The following is a 10,744-nucleotide window of genomic DNA, read 5'->3' as shown; positions in this document are numbered from 1 at the left end:
CAACTTGTGGCGCACTTTAGTGGAGCGGCACAGAGTAATGCCCACGCATAAACACTGCAGAAAGCTGCTGCTAGGAGCCTTGAGGACAGAAATCTGTGATCAGCCCATCCAATCTGGTCTGAAGGGAAAACGGCTGGTAGGGGAGGAAGATGTAAACATATATGTGAACCCACGCTTAGCTTCAATAGCAGAGAGCCCCGATTAAGCTTAATTCAACTGTCTGAAGAGTGGGGTGGGGAGTTGTTGTGACAAGAGTGTGTGCCAGAACCTTGATCAATAGTGGTTACAACGCGCATACCGTACATTGAATGTGTATTAGAGATATTTAATCCACATTAGAATCCCCAAAGAATCCTGGGAACTGTAGTTTGTGAAAGGCGCAAGGCTTGTGGCTCAGTGAGGGGTAAACTACAGTTTCCAGGATTCTTTGCAGAAAGCCATGCACATGGTGTGGATCCCGTACGTTTGCCCCATGACATTATGGACATGGAATTGGAATCATATGGGCCAGGGGGAACGGGCTCCTTTTGAATGCCTAGAACAGTGTTTCCCAACCGGTGTTCCCCGGCACACGAGTGTGCCGTGAGACACCGGCTGGTGTGCCGCGAGATGCCTGGAGGGAGGCGGGCGAGTCGGGCGGCGAGAGGCGGGGCGGGGGCGGCGAGGAGAGGCCGCGCCTCCTGCTGCTGCCTGGCGCTCCTCCTCGCAGCCGGCAGCGCTGCCTGGGCGCCTCCGCGCGACTCTGTCTCGCTGGGTTTGGTCTCCCAGCAGAGACGGGTCACACGCGCCCCTCCCTCCCTCCCTCAGCCTGCGCGGAGGCGGATTGAGCGCAGCTGAGAGGAGCTGCCGAGGGAAAAAACGTTCACTTTTGTGCGTCCCTCCCGGCGTGACGCTGCGCGCTGACGTCACGGGGCGGGGCTTTAATGGTGGTGTGCCGCGAGATTTTTTTTTAGTACACAGGTGTGCCGTTGCCCAAAAACGTTTGGGAAACACTGGCCTAGAAAACAAAAGGGGCAGTGTAACGCCTATTCCTACAACAGACTGCGGAGAGGATAAGTTTGAGTGTGGAAGCTGGGAAATGGCTGGGGAAGGAAGATAAGGCAGAGTAGGCATTAAGTGGAGAAGGCAGAAAGAATGAAAACTGAGAAGCAGATACAGTATACTTCAGAAAGTGGTGGAAGACCGAAGACCAGCAATAGAAATTGTTAGGAGGAACACTATCAAGGAGCACAGGGGCCCTACTACACCTGGGATTAATTTTGTGTTTATACAAGCATGCTTTTTAACCAGGTTGGTTTTAGTTTGGAGGAAAAGCTTTTCCAGTGTGTGTGTGTGTGTGTGGCAGTGGGTGGGTTTCCAAGCTTCTCAAGCACTTTTTCTTTAACATTAAATACAACCAGGCTCAGGAACCTTTCTTAAACACAAGAATTATATTGTGTCTGGTTGGCTGTGGGAGAGCCTGTCTGTTTACCCTTAACTCAGGACCATAGAAAGCCAGAGCTGTGCACCTAGAAGTCCTGGAAACACAGTGCCAAATCTACAAAATTAGCCACAAGGGCAACCAGTCTACCATACCACCAAGCTCCCACTCTCCTGCAGGCGGGCCAGTTGCAAATAGAGTCCGGATGGAAGGAGGGGGCCTTCTTACAGGTGGATTGGGCAGAGATAGCCATGTCATATAGCAAGGTAAAGGTAGTGTATTTTGAATGTTGTTATTATTGAGTGGAACCTCTTTCCCTGCCACAGTAACTCATTTCTCTTTCTTCCTCTCCCATCCGCCTGGATTCCATGCATTACACAGACTCACAAATGGGGGGGGGGGCAATCCAGAGAGAGGGAAGAGTCACAAAGCATAGATTTCACAGAATCGTAGAGTTGGAAGGGACCCTGGGGATCATTTAGTTCAACCCCCTGCAGGAATATGCACCTGTCCCTTACAGGGACTGAACCTGCAACACTGGCGATATCAGCACCATGCTCTAACCAACTGAGTGCGCCAGCCGAGTGCTACACTTTTAGCATTTTGGGGGGAGGAGGGAGGTGCTGGTACTGTGTACCCTTGAGTACCCTCAGGAAAAAAGCACTTACTGCAGCAGTGTCCACATTGCCGCCACCCTAACCTGCCACCCAGGATCTATGTCCTCTTTTGCTCTCCCCCCCTCGATCTGAGCCTGCAGAAACATCCAAAGCCTCCTGCTTTTTCAGGGCAGTTATTTTCCAAGGCTTCCCTGGGTCAGGTTTCATCTGGCTCAAGCTGTCTTTCTCCCACAGTTTCCCCCCTTTGTGCCTTTCTTGGCTCTGGGTGGTTCTTCTCTAGAACAACTGACAAATCACTCTGGCAATGACATCATCACCTCAATGGATTCTGTGTTGTTTTCTTTCTTTTTTTAAGAATGTATTTTTCTTTACAAATAAGAGGCTTTGTTAATTAATGGGATTTGGAAGACTGGATTAAGGACAAGAAGTTCTTGGTGCATTCATGCTGCCAGGCCTCATATACGTGGGTAGACTTTTATGGGCAATTGTGTGTGTGCGTATTGATGCCTTTCTTCTTTTCAAGATTTCTATCCATTTTAGCCCTCTTTACTTTCTCGTTTTAGAACCTCGCATTGCGCACAAACTCCAGGGGAGAGTCATGGAAGAAGAAGAAGAAGAAGAGTTTGGATTTGATATCCCGCCTTTCACTCCCTTTAAGGAGTCTCAAAGCGGCTAACATTCTCCTTTCCCTTCCTCCCCCACAACAAACACTCTGTGAGGTGAGTGGGGCTGAGAGACTTGAAAGAAGTGTGACTAGCCCAAGGTCACCCAGCAGCTGCATGTGGAGGAGCGGGGACGCGAACCCGGTTCCCCAGATTACGAGACTACCGCTCTTAACCACTACACCACACTGGTCACACAACCTCGCGTCGTGACTAAACCTCCCGTACATTTGTTAATCGATTTAAACGCATTCCAGTTTTAAGTTGCATCTAAGCAGAGCAAGGAGTACAGCCTCTTAAACTGAAAAAGACGCAGTTCCTTTCTTGCTTTTTAAAATAACCACGCTGTTACTTCCTTTGGGGTTTGCTTTTCCGCTCGTCATATGCACCAGCGTATCAGGATATGTTTTCTGAGCAGCACTCTGCTAAAAACCAAAGCGCAAATGGAAAGAATCGCTGTGGTCTTTTCAAGCGCTGCGGTGGCCACCTGATGCAGTCTCCTCACCACAACATCTGTCTCCTTCCAGATGTGTCAGACGGAAACCCTTCTTACAGCTCATTAGGGACATGAGGGACAGTAGAGGATTAGACTCTCGGGGCTGTGGGTTCAAGGCCTCCCCCCCCCCCAGATTCCTGCATTGCAGCGGCTTGGGTCACATGACCCTCATGGTCCTTTCCAACTCTACAGTTCTGTGATTTCTCCCCGCATTTCTCCAGAGGGGGGTCTTCCACCTTGCATTCCATCACAGAGAAGACAGTAATGTTTTTGAATACCCATTGCTGGAAACCACAGGGTCCTGCTTTCCAGTTTCCCACAGGAATTCTGCAGTGCTGCTGTCCTAGGATGGCCCCACTGTAAAGGTAAAGGGACCCCTGACCGTTAGGTCCAGTCGTGGACGACTCTGGGGTTGCGGCGTTCATCTCGCTTTATTGGCCGAGGGAGCCGGCGTACAGCTTCCAGGTCATGTGGCCAGCATGACTAAACCGCTTCTGGCGAACCAGAGCAGCGCACGAAAACGCCGTTTACCTTTCCACCACAGCAGTACCTATTTATCTACTTGCACTTTGAGGTGCTTTCAGACTGCTAGGTTGGCAGGAGCAGGGACCGAGCAATGGGAGGTCACCCCGTTGCAGGGATTCAAACCACCGACCTTCTGATCGGCAAGCCCAAAGGCCCCACTGTACATGTGCTTCCCCCCCCTAATACAACCTAACATGACACAACCTAACACAACACCCCTCATGTGACGTTACACTTCTGTATGAGTAAATTTATTTATTACCGAGTCAAGTTTTGAAAGCAAGCCTGAGTACTAAAAGGTTGTGTATTAGTGGGGGGCAATGCAAAGGAGAGAGCGGTCCTCAGAAATGCTTGGAAACTGGAAAGATTGTTATGTCATAGACTGTTGATCATCCCAAAAGGAAACACATTTCTTAGCCAGCCTGCTGTACAGAGCTTTGCTCCCCCCCCCCATATGTGATTTCATAGTTGTTGCATCCCCTCTGCAGTCAATGGAGCAAAATCCCTGACCCCTTGAACTTTGGGAGGCAGGAGAAAGAGTACTGCTCCAGTTGAGAAATTCTGGCCCCCATCCCTAATTATTGCCACTCTTGATCTACATGGCTAGATAAGCACAATTGTTGAATGTTATGGTAAAATGATCTTTGTCTCAAAAAAGCACAACTCCTTCCTTCTGCCAAATCCTGAAGGCACAATATCTTTGTTCCGAAGTGCAGCCTTGATTGCCAATCTCTAGCTACTCAGAAAAGAATGTTCTACTTAATTCCCCTCTAAAAGTTGCTCTTCGGAGCTAGCCTGAACTTTGAGTGCACCTGTGAAGGCGCCACTCGCCTGTGTTGCTGCTGGAAACTGTACAGATGGAGTCAAGGGGGGCAGCAGAAACCAGAGTGGGAAATTAAAAGGCTTCATTTCAGAGAGAGGAGAGTTTGCCAGTGCCTTTGTCTCCGCATGAAAAGAGGCACTTGTAGGGCTATTGCTGGTGCCTTTTTTCCTGCGAGTTCAACTTCCAAAATAAGGCTTGAATTCTATGAGCAGGGATTCCAGAGTCTGCAAGTGGAACCTATTAGAGAAAGGGCCTGTGCTTTGCTCTCATGGATTCTGCCCTTTGAGTTGCAGCTTTTCATTGACTTCCCAAAGAATTTGGAATCTTTTGTGGAGAGATGAAGGAAGCGTTTGACCACTGCTGTTGGAAAGATAATCGTGGAAGACACTCAAGCCCCATAAATATGATCAGGCAGCACCATTGGTGTTTCTGCTTCCATTGCCCATATATAGCTTTCTGGAACATTAGGACAGTTGTAACTCCACTCTAGTTATAATCACATCATAGAGAGAATGTTGTTGTGGACTAGTTCCTTGATCATTGTTTAAGCCCATTTATTTCATGTATTGTTATGGTGTTGTGGGTCACTTTGGGCGGAACCCAGGAGGTAGCATGGTGAATACAATAAAAATAAAAACAGTTTGTCATATCACAGCCTATATAGTTTTCAAAAACAAGTGAACATCATGGGGGGTGGGCTTGAATATTAATTCCACCTTCCTTTGAGGAGCTACATTCCGAACCATGTACAGCGGTACCTCGGGTTACAGACACTTCAGGTTACAGACTCCGCTAACCCAGAAATAGTACCTTGGGTTAAGAACTTCACTTCAGGATGAGAACAGAAATTGCGTGGCGGCGGCACAGCGGCAGCGGAAGGCCCCATTAGCTAAAGTGGTACATCAGGTTAAGAACGGTTTCATGTTAAGAACGGACCTCCAGAACGAATTAAGTTCTTAAGCAGAGGTACCACTGTAGCATGAAACAGATCACGACTGCATTTCCCCCTCTGATTCTTTTTCTGTGTAACTTGGAAGAAGATGAATACTGCAGCTTGTTATTATTTAATAGATTACAGTTTTAGAGCATTTACCTGCCAGTTTCAACTTGCTGAGATTAAAGTTATTGACATCTTTGGTCTCTAGGGTTGGGGTTTTCTGTGGCCTTGTTGATCTGCAAAGTCCTGAGTCCCGATTACACTGTTATCTCAAAAGCACCGTGCTGATCCATCACAACCTTTCACATGCCCGGCTGTAACTGCTGGCAAAGCCTGGAAGGCACCAAGGCCTAAATGAAGGTAATAAAAGTTTTACATTTCCAAGAAAGAACTCTGTTTTCCTTCAGTTACAGCTTAGCTCTCTTCTCCCCTCCCTTTCAAAGCATATACATCACTCCCCATACTTCATTCCTGTTATCTTTAATTATCGCCTTTCCAACCTGTCTTATCTTTTCTTCTCCCCTGCACCTTCCAGCTCAATTCATGTGCACTCACAGCTTAGCTGCCGTAGTCCACTTAAAGCATGCTGTGAGTTAGACTGCAATCCTAGCCTCACTTACCTGTGAGCAAGCCCAATTTAATTCCATAGGACTTAGTGCTCAGTGGGCATGGTTAGAATTGCACTGTAAATCTGAGAAACTTGGGCTGGAGCAAATGTGATATTGGCTCCATTTGAGCGACAGCTCAAAGACTGTAGCCCACCTTGAGGGCATGTGCTTGTTCATCTTTCTAGCTGCTTTTTCAACGAGGCTGGTGTCGGGTGCAATATAAACTTCAATATACCTGCTTACCTTCTTGTTCTTGCATAAATCCTCCACTCCTCTCTTAACTGTGGTGAAGGGAAAAGGTCAGCACCAGTCTCAAGCACACTTAATACTAACCAGGGTTCCTCATTCAACCAGGATTTGAAACGGCATTTTAACACTGAGTTCACGTCCAAATTAGACAGGAATGCTGGACTGCATCAACTGCTGTTAAGGTCAGTGCCTTATGTTAGAGGTGAAAGAGGTCACATTCCAGAAGCAAGTTCTAGGTATTTTGGCAGCAGTTGAGAGGGAGGTTTATATCTGTGCTGCCCCTTTGTATCTTTTTGCTGCCACACAGGCCAGCACAGCTATCCTTCCAGAGTTTGTCCAATATTTACACTAGGGAGAATAACGTGGGTGTGTTTTTTTCATAATAAGCTGGTAACTTCAGTTCAGGGTAAATGAATGACCCATGCCAAGCAGGATTAGTTAATAGCTGAGTGAACTACAGACCCAAGTCTTGTGAATGCCAAAAGAGTGTTGTAGTCATTTAGCCCTGTTGGCTGAAGTTCAGTTCGTCAATAAACAAAGTCCAACGCCACTCATTTTATCTCACTGTAGATTAGACTTCTCTTTGACATTGCTCCAAAATACAGAGATTTGCCTTCTTTGGAATCTGGTATGTCAGCAATAAAAAATATTGATGGGTATCCAAATATTATGGTGGCGTTGGTCATTCAAAATGCACCTAAACAACAAGAACTTAAAGGAACCTGCGTTTGACACACAGCTGCATCATATATAGATGCCTTTACCAAAATCAGTTCTGAAATTGCCACATGGCACGGCAATGTTATGCAGTGTGTCACTGTTATTTTGTTGAGTTGCACAAGGAAAGGACAGCTCACGCAACTGGTCTTTCCCTTCCCTACTTCCCCCTTGCAGCCCCATATAATTCCTTCCCCCAAAGCCTCTCCTCAGGGTGGGAGACTATCTGATGGGGCTGGCCCACCCAGGAGGCAAGGTGAGGCAACTGCCTCAGGTGGCAGGTTCCACAGGAGCAGCAGCTCTGGCCTCTAAGAAATACATCACCCATTGCTGCCGCCACTGTCACAGTAGCAGTGCTCCTCCTAGGCAGCCCCCCACCATGTCATTTCCACAGAGATCTCTTGGCAAATAGAAGGCACTTCTGGGGCAAATGGTGGGGGCTGCCTTCTGGGTCTCCTGAGCTCTGCGCCCACCCAGTGTGATTCAGTGTGCCCCCATGACCTTTGATCCCCACTTCAGCCTGCAGGGAAGGATGATCACCCCCCCCCCCGTTTATGATGTTGATCTTCTTCCCTGACTTGGGGGATGGCGCCATTTTGTGGTTCACTTCAGGTGCCAAAAAGGCTTGGGCCAGCCCTGCTTTCTGAACGTTATCGGCTGCATCTTATCAAGCTGCTAAGGGGTGGAGATTGCCCAAAATCAAGTGGAAGAATCTTGCACTTGGATACAGCCCATAGTGTGCTTTTTTCTGTTTGGTTTTTACCCGACCATTTTGTTGTGCTGGTGCAGTGCCATGATTTTATCCAGTGTTTTGCTTTTTGCTTTTCTGTTTGTCTTTTTTCTGTTGGTGGTTGTACTTTGCAAGTTGCTATTTTAAAAATACTGTTTTAATTATTTCAATTTTGTTATTCCCGTGAACCGCTTTGAGAACCTCGCTGCTTGAAAACATGGCATGCTCTGAAGAAAAAAACATGCTGCTTTTCAAGGAAGTCAATTCATGCCATTCACCTGTTAATCATCAAGTGTACAGAATCATCAAGCACAGAAAAACTGCACGATGTCCTTGGATAAGAAGATAGGAAGCTGTCTCTTTCTTCAGCTCAGATTATTTGTCCGTCTATCGCAGTGTTGTCTCCTCTGACTCATGGTGGATCACTAGCTGCTCCCACAAAGGCCTTCCCCATCACCCACTGCCATTTCTCTGTTTAACTGGCGATGCCAGGATTTGACCCAGGAGCTTCTACAGTGCAACACAAGTGCTCCCTCACTGAGCTACGCTCCATAGGAATCAAGCCCAAGGGTTAGATGCATTATCTATGTACTATTAGCATATATGTCACAATTTGTTCTCCAGATTATGGGAAGATGCCAGAAGCAATGAAACTTGTCCCCGGCTCCTACTTGGCCCCACTTCAGTCCTCCAGGCACTGCCTGTCTCTATAGAGACAAGGGCTAAAAAACTGATAATGTGACTTTTCTATGCACGCATAAAGGAAAATGATTGGAACTGAGCTTAAGTTCATTTAACTGGAGATACTGGGGATTGAACCTGGGACTTCTGCATGTCAAGCATGTGCTCTATCTCTGAGTTTTTTCCTTCTAGCATCCCATAGTATGAGGCATTATACTGACCAAATCATTATGCAGTAATTCAAAGCAGTGACATATTCACTAAGTCTGCATCTGTATAGTTTCTGTCCTAGGATGGTATCAGCTCATCTTTCAGGGATAAAACAAATAGCCAACCCATTATTGGAAATAGCTACTTAAATGATGCATTAACAGCAGCATTCTTCCCATCCTTAAATCCTAAAACAGGCAAGGAGAGGCAAGCATCTTCAACCTCTTAACAGTCCCACAGACTGGAATTAGTAGCTGTTAGATCAAATTGCTCAGATTTTCTGGCTAAGAGGCTCAATTCCCACACCACATGTATCCCAGATGTTTCTTTTCAGCAGTACATTTCTCTCCTGCCACAAGCTCAGAAGCTCCCAATTTAGACACTTCAGGCTTGTCCCTGCTCTCTCTCTCTTTGTCAGTTTACATATGATTAAAACCTGTGGGATTTTTTTAGCATCTCTCTCCCACACCTTTTCCAATCCTAAAAGAATTCAGCCTCTGTATGAGTCCTGTAAAACCATGGTTACAACCAACTTCTTTCAGAAGCGTGAGTCATCGCTGCTCACCATCACACCGACATTTCTCAATCCCATCCCACATTGCCGCTTTTAGACACTGGAGTGACTCCACCAACATTGTTCTGCTGTCAGGTTCTGCTGGATCTGTGACAGCTTCAGGTTTAGAATCATAGAATCATAGAGTTGGAAGAGACCACAAGGGCCATCGAGTCCAACCCCCTGCCAAGCAGGTTTAGGGGGGACTTCACCTGAAACGCCCTCAGTGGACTCACCTCCTCTTCCTCTTACCACCTGACTGGGCTCTTCTCCTCATAACTGTCATAACTGCCGATTTTCTTGCCCTGTTTCTGTAAGCAGGGGCGGATCTGCTATGAAGCGAATCCCAGGGGGACCCCAGAAACCACTTTAGTCCATACTGCTTTTTAAAAAAAGGGGGGGGGAATAGATCCAATTTGAGTTGCATGACTCAAATAAATCATTTTTTTGTTATTTATATTTCAACAATCCCAAAGCTTGAGGGTCAACAGCACAGATGTTGTAAAGGTTGTTGTAAACAACTCCACTGAAGAAGATAACAGTGGTGACCCAGACCTTGTTGCTGGTTGCAAAGGGGGGTCCATAACAGTTCAAGCTGCTTCTTTTTTATGTAGTTTATTTTTGGGTTTTTGAGTTGCCAAACAATCACAAAGGAAACAAACAAGATATAATCAATAAATCTCCTTTGACTTCCCTCCTTCCCTTTCATGGGGCCTTATTCAAAATAAAAAAATTCCTTCCAATAGCACCTTAAAGACCAACTAAGTTAGTTCTTGGTATGAGCTTTCGTGTGCATGCACACTTTTTCAGATACCTGAAGAAGTGTGCATGCACACGAAAGCTCATACCAAGAACTAACTTAGTTGGTCTTTAAGGTGCTACTGGAAGGAATTTTTTTATTTTGACTATGGCAGACCAACACGGCTACCTATCTGTAAATGGGGCCTTATGTCATCCTTTTCTCCTGCATCTCATGTTACTCCAGTTCCATCAAATAATAATAATAATAATAATAATAATAATAATAATAATAATAATAATAATAATAATAATTTCTTATGCCCCGCTCATCTGGCTTGGTTTTCCCAGCCACTCTTTAATTAAAATCTTTAATTAAACCATAGTCCAACTTTTAGCTACAAGTGTCATATCAATCTTCCTAATAATTTTACTTGTTTACAATAATTTTTGAATAAATTATATATTTTCCCCATTCCTTATTAAAATTTTGGTCTTCCTGGTTTCTTTCAGTCAGTTTTGCCATTTCTGCAGAGTCATCTGTTTAGTCTGCCATTCTTCCCTGGTAGCGACTGTACTTTCTTCTCAGCCATAACAGTTCAAGTTTCAGGGCCCTCAAAATGTAGGTCCACCACTGCCTTTAAGCCCAATCCACATCACTGCCCAGGAGGGGAGAGGACATGGCTAGTGGAGAACGCTGCTCCATCTTCTTCCACCTGTGACTGCTTGCATGCCGGAAGAGGGCAGGTGAGCAGACAGAGGCAAGGAGGAGGAGCCA

At 46.2% G+C, this 10,744-nt stretch overlaps 1 long non-coding RNA gene across 1 annotated transcript; it reads left to right on the top strand.

Moving 5' to 3' along the window:
• Window positions 1–1,343: 1,343 nt before the first annotated feature.
• LOC308581720 lies at window positions 1,344–9,941 on the top strand. Its single transcript, XR_014005212.1, has 3 exons — window positions 1,344–1,686; window positions 5,689–9,351; window positions 9,423–9,941. It is a non-coding gene; the product is annotated as an uncharacterized lncRNA (long non-coding RNA).
• The last annotated feature ends 803 nt before the right edge of the window (window positions 9,942–10,744 follow it).

Source organism: Podarcis bocagei (assembly GCF_964188305.1).
Source record: "Podarcis bocagei genome assembly, chromosome: 2".
Classification (NCBI taxonomy): domain Eukaryota; kingdom Metazoa; phylum Chordata; class Lepidosauria; order Squamata; family Lacertidae; genus Podarcis; species Podarcis bocagei.
The sequence above is the reverse complement of the archived record's forward strand: the minus strand, read 5'-3'. Positions and strand labels throughout refer to the sequence as shown.